Source organism: Oryzias latipes, chromosome 2 (genome assembly GCF_053564925.1).
Source record: "Oryzias latipes strain Hd-rR chromosome 2, Olatipes_Hd-rR_3.1".
Taxonomy (NCBI): domain Eukaryota; kingdom Metazoa; phylum Chordata; class Actinopteri; order Beloniformes; family Adrianichthyidae; genus Oryzias; species Oryzias latipes.
Genome location: NC_136238.1, coordinates 3,653,260 through 3,669,661, shown reverse-complemented (window position 1 = coordinate 3,669,661; position 16,402 = coordinate 3,653,260). Strand labels below are relative to the sequence as shown.

At 41.1% G+C, this 16,402-nt stretch overlaps 2 protein-coding genes and 1 pseudogene across 3 annotated transcripts in view; 1 reads left to right on the top strand and 2 right to left on the bottom strand.

The window, feature by feature from the left end:
• The window catches only part of LOC144983595 (NACHT, LRR and PYD domains-containing protein 12-like), a 117,391-nt gene extending 114,638 nt beyond the window's left edge, over positions 1-2,753 (bottom strand). The window contains exon 1 of one of the 2 annotated variants that reach the window (XM_078930413.1): positions 2,637-2,753. The gene's annotated coding sequence lies outside the window, so the exon portion shown is untranslated. The remainder of the gene's footprint in view (positions 1-2,636) is intronic. The other variant, XM_078930423.1, reaches the window with a different exon arrangement.
• LOC144982190 (NACHT, LRR and PYD domains-containing protein 12-like) overlaps positions 1-16,402 on the bottom strand; it is a 298,037-nt gene that overhangs the window by 212,307 nt on the left and 69,328 nt on the right. The window lies entirely within an intron of this gene.
• LOC144990520 (trace amine-associated receptor 13c-like) lies at positions 4,560-14,493 on the top strand (annotated as a pseudogene).

Genomic DNA, 16,402 nt, shown 5'->3' with positions numbered 1-16,402 from the left:
CCAGTTGGATGTTCTTCCAGTTGGATGTTCTTCCAGGTGGATGTTCTTCCAGGTGGATGTTCTTCCAGGTGGATGTTCTTCCAGTTGGATGTTCTTCCAGGTGGATGTTCTTCCAGGTGGATGTTCTTCCAGTTGAATGTTCTGCCAGGTGGATGTTCTTCCAGGTGGTTGTTCTTCCAGGTGGATGTTCTTCCAGGTGGATGTTCTTCCAGGTGGATGTTCTACCAGTTGGATGTTCTTCCAGGTGGATGTTCTTCCAGGTGGATCTTCTTCCAGGTGGATCTTCTTCCAGGTGGATGTTCTTCCAGGTGGATGTTCATCCAGGTGGATGTTCTTCCAGGTGGGATGTTCTTCCAGGTGGATGTTCTTCCAGGTGGGATGTTCTTCCGGGTGGGATGTTCTTCCGGGTGGGATGTTCTTCCAGGTGGTTGTTCTTCCAGGTGGTTGTTCTTCCAGGTGGATGTTCTTCCAGGTGGATGTTCTTCCAGGTGGATGTTCTTCCAGGTGGATGTTCTTCCAGGTGGATGTTCTTCCAGGTGGATGTTCTTCCAGTTGGATGTTCTTCCAGGTGGATGTTCTACCAGTTGGATGTTCTTTCAGGTGGATGTTCTTCCAGGTGGTTGTTCTTCCAGGTGGATGTTCTTCCAGGTGGATGTTCTTCCAGGTGGATGTTCTTCCAGTTGGATGTTCTTCCAGTTGGATGTTCTTCCAGGTGGATGTTCTACCAGTTGGATGTTCTTCCAGGTGGTTGTTCTTCCAGGTGGATGTTCTTCCAGGTGGTTGTTCTTCCAGGTGGATGTTCTTCCAGGTGGATGTTCTTCCAGGTGGATGTTCTTCCAGTTGGATGTTCTTCCAGGTGGATGTTCTTCCAGTTGGATGTTCTTCCAGTTGGATGTTCTTCCAGTTGGATGTTCTTCCAGGTGGATGTTCTACCAGTTGGATGTTCTTCCAGGTGGTTGTTCTTCCAGGTGGATGTTCTTCCAGGTGGTTGTTCTTCCAGGTGGATGTTCTTCCAGGTGGATGTTCTTCCAGGTGGATGTTCTTCCAGTTGGATGTTCTTCCAGGTGGATGTTCTTCCAGTTGGATGTTCTTCCAGGTGGATGTTCTACCAGTTGGATGTTCTTCCAGGTGGTTGTTCTTCCAGGTGGATGTTCTACCAGTTGGATGTTCTTCCAGGTGGATGTTCTTCCAGGTGGATGTTCTTCCAGGTGGATGTTCTTCCAGGTGGATGTTCTTCCAGGTGGATGTTCTTCCAGGTGGATGTTCTTCCAGGTGGTTCATTTTCTCCTGTTTGTCTGCATCTTCTAACTTTGATCTTCAGTTCTGCTCCTCCTCCCCTTTAATCCCACGTCTGTCCTGCTTGACACATGTAGCGTGTCTCTCATGAGGACTCGGTCAGAGAACTGGCTACATTGCACGTCTGTCTTTTCTCCACACCTTCTCTATTTGAAATGCTCTTCTTGTCGGTCGTTGAATGGAAAGTGTTGACGTTTGTTCCAGGCAGCAGATTTGAACATGCAGCTGTTTGACGCCCTCTCGTGGCAGTCACCGGTAACTGCAGCTGCTCTGCTTCCTGCAGGTTTGATGCAGGTTTGATTCCGTCCGCCGATGGAAAATGATTAATTTCTCAGACTTTATTGACAAACGACATAATACAACAACAATGTCAATGTCTCAGGGGGAATTGAAATGTGTAGATATTGCAGAAAAATACAATATATATATATATATATATATATATATATATATATATATATATATATATATATATATATATATATATATATACACACACACACACACACACACACACAGACACACACACACACACATCTAAACACAACATAATAGAAAAGGAAACAGCAGTTCATAAAACCTTTGGGGTTTGATAAACTTTACATTTTTCAAAAATCAATTTAGTTGATTTTTGATTGATTTTTGAAGATCAATTTAGTTGGATGGGGGACCTTTCTGTGTGGAGTTTGCATGTTCTCCCCGTGTATGCGTGGGTTCTCTCCGGGATCTCCGGCTTCCTCCCACCGTCCAAAAACATGTTTCATAGGTTGATTGGCAACTCTAAATTGTCCATAGGTGTGAATGTGAGAGCGAATGGATGTGTGATTGAGGATATTCTACACTGCGACAGACTGGCGACCCTTTAACTTCACCTTTGAACATTTATGAAAACTCCGTAATTTCTATCACTCTATAAAATAGTTTCTTTGTAACATTTAATCATATTTACAGGATGATCAAAACTTAAATAAAAAATGTTAGTTTTCTATCAGTTAAACTTAGATCCATAAATCTAAATATTCACTATATCTCCTACAATCAAGCATTAATCAGAAATCTGCATTTAACATGCGCTATAAACCAGAACAACATATTGTATGAAGTTTGTTTCATTAAATATATAATAAATTAAGTTCAGAGCAGAGTCTGACCCCCCCCCCCCCCCCCCGCACTTCAAAGCTGTCAGCTGTTAGACAAAAATGATAATAACAATAATGATCTACTCTTTCACCACCATCTCTCTACCACACTTCATATTTCCTCTTGACAAAGATCATCTCAAAACAACATTTCTGATTATAATCTGTAATTATCATTTATTCAGATGCTCTTTTACTGACCTGTGGTGAGAACAGAAGAGACAAACACTTTGAGCTGCCGTTAGCTTCAACACAGGAAACTTTATTCTTCTTCCTGACAGCCCAACTACTCTATACCAGCGTGATGATCGCCCTCTAGCGGCCGGTCGTGAAATAGCACAATGGTAACTGAGCCTGTTCTGAAATCAGTACTTAACGAAATTTATCAGGGATAAAAAAATATATACAACAACATAAAGACTATGACAAAATAAAATAGGGGTGTCTTCTTTTTTTTCTGACCCACCACACATGTATGAGAATTAGTATGATGATGAATTTAAAAAAATAAACACTCCAATGGTGCTTAAAAACCCTTTATTGGGTAAGTGACTGTTTTTGGTAATTTCCGCACCTGTTACTTATCGCGTCCTTCCCCCGTCTCAGTGAGTTCAAGAGTCATGGGATCTTTACCCATGACTCAGCAAAGATCATCCTCCATTATAGGTTACTCAATTGTGCAACTTGACCAATCAGCAGAGAGCAGGGTCAAATCAAATTTCCCCTTTTCTCCAAAATCAGAAAAAGTTGCTTTTGCAGCTCAGTTCACTGGACATTTTCAAAGGAATCGTCAAAACTAACCACGGTAAGTTGATGAAACTCATACATTTTATTGTTGAATAGTTTTGTTAAGTGTTGACATATAAGTTGTTTGCGGAGAATTTATTGAAATGAGTGAAAATACAGCCTGAAAAATGCAGGCACCATATGCGATCATACGCCCTTTTCACTAAAAACAAAATTTTACTTGGTATGTCTGTTTTTGGACATATGTCCTATGCATCTAACAAACCATATTAGTGCATTTTCTTTACAAATAAAGAAATACAACTTAGAATATTATGTTTTAATGTTGCCAAATGTTTATATCACTATACAGTGATTCAGAGAGAATTTAAAAACTGTTTTTAGTTTATGAATAGTTATAAAGAGTGACTTTTGTCAGTTTATGATGTTATGAAAGTTGTTTTATTGCATGTGTTTAATTTTTAGCTTCCATCAATCTTTTATGGCAGTTGCAGGACGTGTTTATCATGTACCTTACCCCAATAGTTTGTGGCACATTGATGGGAACATGCGTCTCCTAAGGTTATTATCAGCATACTTGTCATCCTTTTTTAGATTTTGAAAATAACTTCAGCAAGTAGAAAAAGTTTCCAGCTCTATTGTTTCCAGACGACTGTCAATAGTCTTAGAATCTTCCAGTAATATTTGTTTTTCAACCTTTCTAGATGGGGTTTGGGATTCATGGTTCAATTGATGGATCCTCCCGTCTGATGACTACCCTCAACTGCAGCACAGACAATCGTGCCACAACAGAGCTTTCTCCGAGTTTGAAAGCAACATGCCTCTATGCCCTACCATCAAGAGTCAGAGCTGACCATGGTGCTGAAAACATCCTGGTGGCTTTATTCATGCATCTAGTTCAAGGACTTGAACACAGAGGATTCAGAACCGGACGATCCGTTCACCATCAGAGCATTGAAGGCCTTTGGCGTGATGTATTTCTGCATGTGTTGCAGCACTTTGACCTCATGTTCTACTCCTTAGAGGATTCAGAGCTTCTAAACCCAGATGATGATGTCCACAGACTTTCACTGCAGATTGTTTCTCTTCCTGAAATTCCACAAAGACTGGAGCAGTTTAGACAGGCCTGGAACCTCCAGAAAATAATGGCACACCATCTGAACTCTGGACAGAGGGACGCTCCAAAACATTGCAACAGACAGCACAGCTGTCAACAATGTGTTTGGGGAAAATCCCTCCAGCCACCAAAACATTGATGCCATCCTAGAGCAGGATGGAATTCAAAGACTGCCTCCACTGGAGGAGGAAGAGTTCCAGCTGTTCATGGAGAGCCACCTACAATCATCCTCACTCAGCAACAACAGACATCTGTACACAATGCAATCCAACAACTTTCTGATGGTAAGTTCAAATATCAGGCTTGCTGTACTGCTATTCTCAGTATTTTGCAAACACAGCCATAGTCCAATTCCAAGCCCAGAGACAAAAGTTTATTGGCTGCATATGTGATCCAGGACTGAAAGACCGCTTTGAAGTTTGATTTTCTGTTCAAATAAGGTGGTATGGGCAGTGCAGCTGATGGAGCTAATGCCAGGTGTGCTAGATTTAGCACTAACACTTTTGGTGCTGTGTTATGTTTTGTGTGTTTTTTTGTAGTACTGTTGGCTGACAATATTTGTGTGGATCTTTTCTACTCCCATTGTGTTAGAATCTAACTAAGAATCATCTAACTCAGAGGTTGCTGGTTCAATTCTCCTATAGCAACATTTGAAAGTTGACAGACAAAAATGTCAAGTTCAAAGCACCACGAGAAGACGTTTCAGTGTGAGTGGCCCTGATGGTGTAGTGGGTCAGTGTGAGGCTCTAAGGTTCAAATCCCATCTGTTGCTCACGTCTTCTAGAGACAAACAGCTTTTCTTCTAGGAACTCAGAGAACAAACAGAAAAGTGTCAAGAAGACGATTCAAGATAACAGAAGAATAGCTCAAACTGCTGTCAAAGTCCAAATCTTTGACACTTCAAGGATTGAACTGGACACTTCAAGGAAAGTCTCAGGCGTGAGGGGTTTAGTGTGGCACTCCAGCTTTTAGAAAGTCAAATGAATCTCTAACACCTTAGATTTCAAGTTCAAACTAAGTCAATCCATTTTGAATGAAATAGTCGTATCCTTTTCAAATCAGAAAGAATTGATTTAGGAATCCATCTCTGTAAAGGATCAAATCCAAACTAGTTCATATTCATCTCAACTTGAGATTTTTCAGTCTATTTATTGGACTAAAGTGAAATGTTTGTCCAGAGTTTAGTCTATTCTGCTGCCGATGCAAAGAAGTTCATCAAAAACAAACCAATGAAAGATTCTGTTTCCCCCCAAACTAAATGACATTGGTTAGGATTTAGTGGGGGGGGGGGTCATGTCCCCATACACAAATTTATGGACAAAAATAGAAACCCGTCATGACCAACATTTACTCTTTTCATCATCATCTTTGGTCTCAGAATGAAAAACACAATATAATAAAACTATTTTCTATGCCAAATTCTATATGCATAAATATTAATGTATAGCCCCCCCACCACTCCCCCAATTTACAATAGTTATTAGTGAATTTCAAATCCAGTTAAAATAATTCAAACTGGTAGAGGAGCCAAAAAAAACCTTCTTTTGTTCAAATGTTTGATGTTCAGTCATGTTTTTTTGAAAGTTCCAATTGTTCAATGAAAAGCAATAGAAGCTAAAAAAGGGAAAAGGGTTTGTCGTGCCGCCATTGGCTCTGAAGCAGCAACCAGGTCAAGATGTTCCACACTCTGAAAAAAACCTGACACTTAGTGGGAGTTTTCTGCAGTGATGTGATGCAGCCAGAACAGTTTAGTGTTATTGGCTTGATCAGAAGGGTGAGGGTTCAAATCCCACCATTGATAAAAAAAAAAATAGCTTTTTTCAGACTTTGAAGTCATCTTCACCTCCTGAGAACCAAGAGCTGCTGCTCTAACGCAGACATAAGAGTTCAGGGAAATCCTGCCTGACCTTAATTTGACCTTTGAAGGTTCAAATTCCACTTAGTCTCTTGGTAAATAATCTAACAGGTTTATTCTCTTTTTTTTCTCATAATTTAGATGACCTGCAGCTCTGATGCAGTCAGAACAGCATAGAGTTATTGGCTTGAATAGAGGAGTTGGAGGCAGAGTGAGCAGAAGGGTGAGGGTTCAAATCCCACTGAGAGTCTTTGATCAGAAGATCATCATTTTTTCTCAGAGTGGAACATCTTCACCTCATCAGAACCACCAGCTGCAGGTCTGGTTCAGACAATAGGATTCAGGAAAAACACACCTGACCATTAAACACCAGCTTGATGGTTCAAATCCCAACTTTCATCTCAAACATTTCTCAGAGTGTGGAACATCTTCTCTCATCAGAACCACCAGCCGCTCCTCTAAGACAGACTGATGGCTTCAGGGAAATGATGCCTGACCTCAATTCCCAACTGTGAGGGTTCAAATCCCACTGAGTATCTCTGTCATTTTCTTCAAAGTGGAGAACATCTTCACCTTAAATGAGAGACCAGCTGCTGATTTGACACAAGCAGAACAGCTCAGCGTTGTAGAGTTGATCTAACAAGCAGATGAGTGAGGGTTCAAATCCCACCGCATGGATTTGGAAAGAAACTCTCCAAGTTTTTTCAGAGAGTCTAACATCTTCACCTCATCAGAACGAGGAGCTGCAGTTCTGGTCTAGGAAGTATAGCACAGTGGTAGAGAAGAGGCTATTATGGGTGGGAGTGCAGGGTTCAATTCCAAACTTGGGACAGAGGCAGTAACTTCCCTCTGTCAGACTGAAGGTCAATCAAGGTCAGTGGAGTTTGTCTGGTTGGCAAAGGTCAAGGAAATGGGAGAAAGCAGCAGCAGATGCTGGAAAAGGTTGGAGGATAGAGAAGAGCAGCACAGATGGAGTGAAGGAGGAAGGAGGAAGGATGAGGGGCTGGACACAGAAAAGAAACATGGAAACCAACAGAAACATGTGACCAGCCCCTCTGGGGGAGGAAGAGAGAGGAAGACACAGGCTAAATAAAGGGAAAAAAGGTTAGAGAATATTTGGCTTTTGGAATAAACTAAAATGTATCTGGGTTGGGGGGAATTATAAACTTTCAAAACACACCTCCCTCTATCTCCACCTTCACTCCTCCTATCATCTCCCCCATGCTCCCTTTGGAAACTGACCACATTTGTGTTCTTCCTCTCATTTCCTCCTTTGTGGCCAGTTGGACTCCTAGTTTCTGTTTGTGAACTTGTCCAACAGCTGAGCAAACAGATGAATCTGGGTCAGGAATCTTTAGACACACTAGGTGGAGATTTGAAGAAACTCCTTTTGGAATTTAGACTCAACTTTATTCATCTGACTTCTATTTGGAACATTTTTTTGTTGGAGCGGATGGAAAAGAAAAGGAGGGAAGAAGACAGAGGGATGTTAGAGGGGGGGGGGGGGGGGTAAAACCAAGAAGCAGCAGCATGTCTAGAATCATTACAGTCAAGGTCAGATTAACCCTGGTCTATCCTAGGCACTTTAACGTTGGGAGTGGGGTCATGTAGACCCACTAGACAGACGCTGAACCTTTTTTCTTCAAAGATTTGTGATCTTCACTGGTGTCCATGGATTCCATGAAATCGTTCCACCTTTATCCACCTTTGTCATGGTAGGGAGAACACCTCAATGGAGGGGGGGGGTCATCTAAGATAACACAAGGGTTAATCCAGATCTAGAAGGGGCGGGGCTTGTCCACACACATACTCAAACGTTGGAAACATACCTGTTGGCTCCAAAAATGTTCACATCCAGACAAGTCTGCATGTCCACCATCCAACTCATGTTCACACACGCAAACACACAGTTTCAAGGAATTTAGCAACAGTTTCCAGAGAAATTACCCAGAATCCCGTTTGTTTCAGTCCAGATTCTCACTTTCTGACTTTGGACTGAAAAGTTCACAGTTCTGGAAAATAGGAAGAAAGCCTAAAGTCCAGAACTTCATGAGCCGTCTGGCGCCGTTTGGATGGGCCGGCGCTCACCAGTCTGCGGTGGCTGATGGCGTTGAGGCGGTGAGCGATGCACCACACAACGCTTTTGATTGATGCACAAATACAGCAACGTGTTTCCATGGTGATGAGTCACCACCAATTGAAAAGAAAAAAACAACAACATAGAGACGGTAAAAACAGAAGACATTTGAAAAAAAAAATGCATCCAGACAATAAAAGGCAGCAATTTCTCTACTGCCTTTGGTCTGAATGAATTGGTAAATTCCACTGTTGGTTTTTAGAGAACACTTGACATCAGATGGTTCCAAAAACTGAGTGGAACCTGGTGAAGGCGTCCTGAGCCGACTCGTCTACATCCTGGATCTCCAGAGGGGAACTGGTTTGGGACTGGATGAGAAGGAGGGTCAAAGGTCACTTTAGTCTGTTCCATTGAGTTTAGCCATTACCTATTGAATTGGATGACTTCATGTTCTTTAGGATTTTGTGTTTATTCTACAATTACCGGTAGAATTGAGACGACTATTGTTGGAATATTGGACTACATCAATCAAAGTGAATAGAATTGAAAGAAGGGGGGTTCATTTCCTCTATTGAGCCTTTGATCTGATTGAACAGGAGTTTCTATTTGGTACATTAGAGTTTCTGGGATTTGGTAAACATTTAATAATAGAATGAATTCAGTTTCTGTTTTGGTTTTTGTTCCCAATAGTACCGTCCTTCCACAAAGAACGTCCCTAAGATTCCCAGTTCAGAAAGGAATAAAGTAGGTTTGTTTCAGAAATGTCATTTAGAAAATCTAAAAGAATTCAATGAAAGCGACTTGCTGATGTCACAGTCTTTAATGAAAACGGTAACCAACTTCCTCAAATGTTTCCAACAACAGTTGTTTCCATTGAAAGCCTTGGGTCTAAAATGAAAGCTGTGAAGACAACAGTTCAACATTTGGAGAAACATCAACCAAAGGACATGGATCAGTTCACTGATCTCAGGATCTGGAAAAAGTCTCAAGTCAATGGAAACTTAACCCTAGCTGGTTCAATGTTTCTGACAGAAAAGGATTTCTCCTTTGACCCAAAGGCAAAAGAGACACAGCCAGTAGAAGCATCTACCAAGCAAGAAGAATCATTCAGAAAACATGAGATTTTGGTTTATTCATCTTCATATTCAGCACATTTTTCATCCAGAAAAACAGATTTTTAATGTTTTTTTCCCTTTTACAACAAATGGTATAGATTTTTGTAATGTAGTAAAAAACACCTTTTTTAAACGGGTTTCCCTTTGTGATGTCACATTTTCAAGACATTTTTGTTTCTTTCTCTATGAACTCTCATCAAGCGGCTGTTGATCAAAGTTCTTTGTGTTTGGAAGCCTGTCAATCAAAAGCATTCCAGAGAAAAAACACGCTCAGCCATCACTGACGTGCTTGAAAACATCAATATTCAGGATTTACACCATTTCCAACCAGGAATTGAATCAAATCAATATATTTTCTAAAAACATCCATTTTTAACAGATGTTTATCAGACATGACTAGAGGTTCATTTATAGAAAACATTCAAAACATGAAAACATTTGAAGAGACAGATAAAAAAAACTAACAATGACAGAAGAAAATACATTTTATTGGTTTTATCACAGAAAAATATTCAAATAAAAATATCAATTAACTAAATAACACCAATCAATAAAGTTTATCAATTAAATGAACAAAAAATGATTTTCTTACGTTAAACAGTTTCAGGGAGAGTTTCCCTTTTGTTCCATTGAAATGTTCAACACATGATTTCAATAAAGCTTTCTATTTTGTATTAATCCAAAGTCTTAACACAATAAATGATGTTTTAAACTGAATCAGCTGTTATTTAAAGGAAAACAGGGGAAAAAGGAGAACCAGAGCAGCTGAGCTGTGACAAATTAAAATTTATAAAAGTTCAAAGTTGAACTGCAAAATGATCTGAATGATGAAAACATAATCATATTTTAGTTGGATGAATTGTATAGTATAGTACATAAATATTAATGGTCCAGTCTTATAAATGTGTCTTTTCTAAGGTTAAATGAATGAATTAGCATAAATCTAAACTAAGGTCAAACTCTACTAATGTAGTTTATTCGGATTCAGAAAAAGATTCATTCATCTATGAATGACTGTTATTATTGTCAGAAAGAACGCAGACATTGTCCAAAAACTAAACAGTGATCCCTTTCAGATCAAATGATTGCTCCTCACCCAACAGGAAGGACTCCCATGATGCTCAGCGGCTGAGAGGAGCTCCTCATCAGGAAAAACTGCTTAGTTGGCCTGGAACTCCTCCGGTCCCGGACCAATCTGAGGAGTGAAAAACATCCATGATGCAATATTAGAGGAGAAGCTGCAGCTGGACAGTAAACATGTTGACCAGTAAACAGGTTCATGGGTGTCCGTCGCTCTCCACAGATCAAGAAAACTTTGACAAATCTGCTCATTTATGAAGAAAATCCACTGGATGTGGAGTCAGATCAGGATCAGAAACAGGATCTGCAGGGTTGATGCTATATTGATGAAGACAAATGAAACTTCAAAATTAGCATAGAAAAAAGGGAAAATTAAATAAATAAACGATCAAAGTTGACCACAAATAAGGTTTTTAAAAAACAGCACAATAACAAAAAAGACATTTTTGTGAAAAATCTGGAAAATCCTGGAATATCTGGAAAAGTTCAAGGATCTGAAGGAGCAAAAGTCACAGCTGGAAAAAGCTGAAACATTTGAATAGTTGAACGGTTCAAATAGATGAACAATTGTTAAGCACCAAAAATGGAGGAAGATCCTAGAATAAAGAAAGAGAAACAGGAATAGAATGGGTTGAAGGATCCAGAATATATAGTATTCAACCAATAATAGACAAGAAATTACAGACAAATATTTGAACATTTCTGATTGAAACAATTCATTTGAAATGTTAAGAATTGTTGACTCATTTCTAGGAGGCTTGTTTTTGCAGTGTTGGGAGTTTAAAGCCCATTTCTGTCCAAAGTCTTTCAAATTTGTTCTGTTCAGGCCGTAAAAAATGGATCTGGGCCCCAATCTGTTGAGCTCCAGCCAGAGAAACCCAGGAAAGGAGCCCTAAGGGTGAAAAACAGAAAGATTTGGGTGCATTCTCTGCAACAACAGCAGGACATCTGTTTGTCATCCCTGACCCCTTGACCTTTGAGGAGCAACATGCTCCTCCTGTGCTTCAAATGCAGCTCTGAGCTGAAAGCCAAGTTCAGGGCGGGGAGAGGAAGAGGAGACAGCTAAATGTTGAAGCCATGGGCCTTTTTCTGGAAGCAGAGATAAAAGTTCTACTCCTCCCTGAAATCCAATAAGTCCCAAGTTTAGGTCCAGAATTACTGGAGGAGGAAGAGGAGAAGGAGGAGGAGGAAGAAGAGGAGGAAGAGGAGGAGGAAGAGGAGGAGGGAGAGGAGAAGGAGGAGGAGGAGGAGGAAGAGGAGGAGGGGGAGGAGGAGGAGCAGGAGGAGGAGGAGGAGCGCTGCCAATTCTCTGCTAGAAAGGAGGAGTCAAGAAGAGTCATGTTTGGGAGAAATGATCCTGATCTTCAATGTTTCCTCCAAGAAATGATTTGAAGTGTTCATGAAGAGCTTTCAGAGTGTGACATCACCATGGAAGATGGTTCACTTCCTGCTCCAAGTCGTAGCACTGATTGGTCCGAGTCGGTCTGAGTCAAGGCTTCTACCACAACTACTTTTTGGCCAATCAGGAGTGAGCTTGTTGGAAGGCCACGCCCCTACCACTTGAAATCTTTCAAAGGTTTGAAATGTTAGATGTGGGGGGCCAGCAGGCTCCACCTACTTTTATTGAAGCATCTGATTGGTCAGTTCATAACTTGAATAGCTTTACGCTAAAAAAGAGAATTATCAAGATTATTAAAAAATAGAAAAAATTGGTTATTCCTACAAATAGGACTGAGAAAAAGCTGTTTATTTCTCTATAGACGTCTATGGGATTTTTGGCTTCTTGGAGCCCCTGGTAAACTGAGTTGGAAACCCCTGATCTGTACAAACCACTAAAGATGAAAGAAATGGTCCAATCCTTTCAAACTTGAGCCGTTTCCAAGTGAGTCCTGATTCTATCACCTCATAGGATGTTGGAGTCCAAACCTTCACTCTGCTAAAAACAGGCCGCTCAGAAAGAAGTCCAAAATTATTTCTGCTTTGGCAGATAAGTCAAAGAAAATCTGCCAGTTGGATCAGAAAAACGGTTTGACCAAGAATACTCATTGGAATAAAATCAATTCCAGTCACTGTTTCCTCTTTATGAGAGGATTTTTCTTTTCTTGTGTTTGTCTTCCAGGAAACAACCACATTCCTTCACAACAGCTTTGATTGACTTTAGGGTCTTTTTTCTAGATGCTTGTATTGAGGAGGTTTCAAACAGGAAAATTCAATTCAAGTAAGATAACTCATTGAAACTCTGAAGAGGTTTACCACCCCATCACTTCAGTGCAGAGTAGGTGTGTGGAATGCAGTCGTCGTTGCATATCCAGATCAAGGTGAAGGGGCAACAATATTGCAGGGGAGCTGCAGGACGAGCAGAGACTTTGGAACTAGGAAACCATCCGACTTTGTTGAGGGCTTGACATCATCCTCCAGAAACTGAATTGCTGACCGGGGAGTATGGGTCACAGGCTCAGGAAGCGATGCATAGATAGACAAAGCAGTATTAGTCTTGGCAATGAATACAAAAATAATATAGACCTGATTAGTTTAGAAAGCTTAAGATGAAAGGGAAAAAAGTCCGTTTAAGAACAACTCTGAGAAAGAGATATCAAGTAGTGAGTTTAAAGAGAAGGTTCTATCTGTGTATTCATAGTACCATAGAGTAGAGTACCATTAGCACAGATTCCAACAAAAAAAAAAAAGACAGTCCATATCGAACCTGCACGTAATATATCGTAATATATAGTTGACACACACCAGTAACAAATACCACTTCGTTACACTCACAGAAGAAACAAGTCCATAACTGACCAATCCAAATGCAGGTTAAACTAGTAAATGTGCAAAGCTTCAACAGAAAAGAAACCAAACAAAGAGCCACCACAACAAAACCAGCACCGAATGAAAGCCCACACAGCGGAAACCAGACCGGGTGTTGAAGAAAATGCAGTAAAGAAGGATGAACAACTTACACACCTGGACTTAAATAGGATGCTGCACAGGTGAGTTGATTAACTGACCCACCCTAGGGGAGTGGCCTAAGTAAAAGCCCGCCTGAGTTGCCTGCCCGAAATGCTCCCAAGGTCGCCCACTTCAGGCAGCTGCACACCCCCACCAACGCCCTGCTGCTGTCCCTGGCCGGGTCAGACCTGGTGGGGGGGCTGCTGGTGATGCCCATGGAGGGGGTTTGCTACCTGGAGACGAGCTGGCTGCTGGGCCGGCTCATGTGCGCCCTGACGCCTTTCCTCTCCTACTGCCTGCTGTCCGGCTCCCTGGGCCACATGGTGCTCATGTCCGTCCACCGGTACCTGGCCATCTGCCAGCCGCTGCTGTACCCCAGCAGGGTCACCCTGACCCGGTGGTGTTCCTGATCTGCCTGTGCTGGGGCTGCTCCGCCCTCTACAACGGCTGCATTCTGATGGGACACCTGCAGCGGCCGCACAGGGTCCACACCTGCCACGGCGAGTGCGTGGTGGTCATCAGCCACACATCAGGAACTGTCCACCTGTTCCTCTGGTTAGTCGGCCCCTGCTCTGTCATGCTGGTGCTGTACGCCCGGGTGTTGGTGGGGGCCGTGTCTCAGGTCTGTCCCTTCTGTTCCCACGGTGAAGAGGTGGGAGTGGAAAGCAGCCCGGACCCTGGGCATGGTGATGGCAGTGTTTCTCATGTGCTTCTGCCCGTACTACTACCCTTCCCTGGCAGGCCAAGACCCCCCCACAAAGCTGTGGTATTATCTTGGGTCATGCTGCTGAACTCCTGCATGAATCCCCTCATCTATGCCTTGTTCTATCCCTGCTTCAGGAAGACCACCAGACTGATCTTTACCCTTAAAATACCAGCCAGACCAAGATCCTGGAGGGGAAATTGACCACAAGCCAAGCTCCTCCAACCTGTTAAAGTCAGCGTTCATTCAGAGAAAAGACAAACAGATGAGAAATGTTTACCCACAAGGCCATTTTTCTGGTTAGTGGTAAACTCCACAGAATGTCTGAATCCATGCCTCAAGTCCCAATAACCCTCAGATTTCCTCTTTGCTTGTTTGTGATCAATGTTCTAACAATAAAGGTTGAACAGTGGCAGTAAACTACCGTTATCAGAGAAAACACTGATTTACCCAGAACACTACATTTTTACAATGTCAGGAAAATGTGAAAGAACATTTCCACAGGATGTTCTGTTTGAAAATGTACAAATATCAAATGATTTACTCTATCAGATCAACTCAATGAAACTATTTTAAATGTTTTGTTTCCACAAACTTTAAATCTAAGGAGCTAAAGCATAAATCCTGGGATAGCAAGGGTTAAATGTCAAAAGAAGATGAATGATTGATGGACTTTAACAGTTTAGCTGCATGAAGTTAAGCAGTAAAAAGGTTTTCAAAAAGACAACAAAAAGATGCTATTAGGCTACAAATATTCATCAATCACATGAAAATTGAAAGTATAGAGAACCTAAATTAGATCATCCTTACAAACAAAAGGATGGAGTTTGGAGTCATTTCAGGAAGTGAAGATCATCAATCTCCATCACTTGGAGGAGAAATGTTTCAGAAGCTGCCATGACTCAACGGGACGAAGGAGAAGCTTCATCGTCTCTTTTCAGAAGCATTCCCTGTGAAAGCATGGTGGTGGTGCTATCATGGTGTGTATTTTCCTTTATGTTTTAGCTTTAGAAGGCTTGTGTGGTTTATTAAAATAACACTTACTATGTTTGAGAATAAAAGAGTGATTGCTGAGCTTAAAAACACTGAAATATGAAGAAATAGAAACGTTCTACCAAAATCTGCTTTGGAATACAACGTCAAAAAGTCTCCTCTTTTCAGTTTGCTTATTATGGGTAATGTCTGCCACCTGCTGCTGCAGTTTATCAGAGATTGAACCATTTTTGGAGGAAACTTGTTCTCCAAATCAGAAGGAATTTCAACATTAAGATATCCGTGACAATCTCTCTACATTAATGCAAAGAATTAAACAAATACTCAATTATTTATACATTTATTTGGAGAAATAAGACCCATTTCATCAGAAATAATTCAGGAATTGTTAAATGCCTTGAAATGTCATTGATGCTGAAAGATTTCTAGATTTTTATACATGTATACGTTGGTTTGTGTGTGTAGAGCTGTGCCTTGCATCATTGTGTGGTTGTGTCTGAGAGTTTGTAATGATTATATTTCAATAATAATCAAATGTAAAAAGAGGGCGTCAGCAGCTTTAGCATCACCCACCAAGCTTTAGTTTGATGTTTTCTACTGGATTTATTTGCTTTTTGTGGAATAAAGTTGTTTTTAAAACATGATGGCGCTGAAACCAGGGTATTCTGGGATATGTTGGCATGTATAAATGCACACAAACATCCCACAGACACACAGAACTCTGTGTTGATTATTTATTTATTCAATCTTTATTGCACATGATGCCATTTTACAAGGATTCACTTTCAGGTTTGCAATAAGAACATCATTGTAAATAACAAATACACGCACGTATAAATCTACTTTAAAGGAAACCAAGTCATTGTCATTTTCAAAATAAAAGCTCGTTGTCCAACAGAGTTGTACTTTTCTAGCTGCAGACGTTTTTAGCATTTGAAAAAGTTCTCATCTGCTCCAAAACAGCCACCAAAGTGTATTTTGGAGATGTAGCTTCCAGCCTTAAAGGAGGCGGCGCTGTCATGGTGTGGGCTTTCCACTCTGGGATCTGTTTGTTCCCAAAAAGCATCTCAAAGCCATGAGGACTTTTCTGAACTTCCAGTCCCACACAGACACATGAGTTGGTTTGGTTCTCCTGTGTTCTGCAGCAGAGACGTTTTCCTAAACTTGTTGATGACTAAAGTTCTGCTGGGATTTTTCCTCTTCCAAACAGAACCAGAACCTTTTGTAGAGCTGCTTGCTTCAGTGTGTAGAGGAGTGTTTGATTCTCACATCTGGATCTATTTTGGCTAAAGGTGCTGTTTGCTGGTAACCCCCCCCGCTGAGGATGTCTTTCT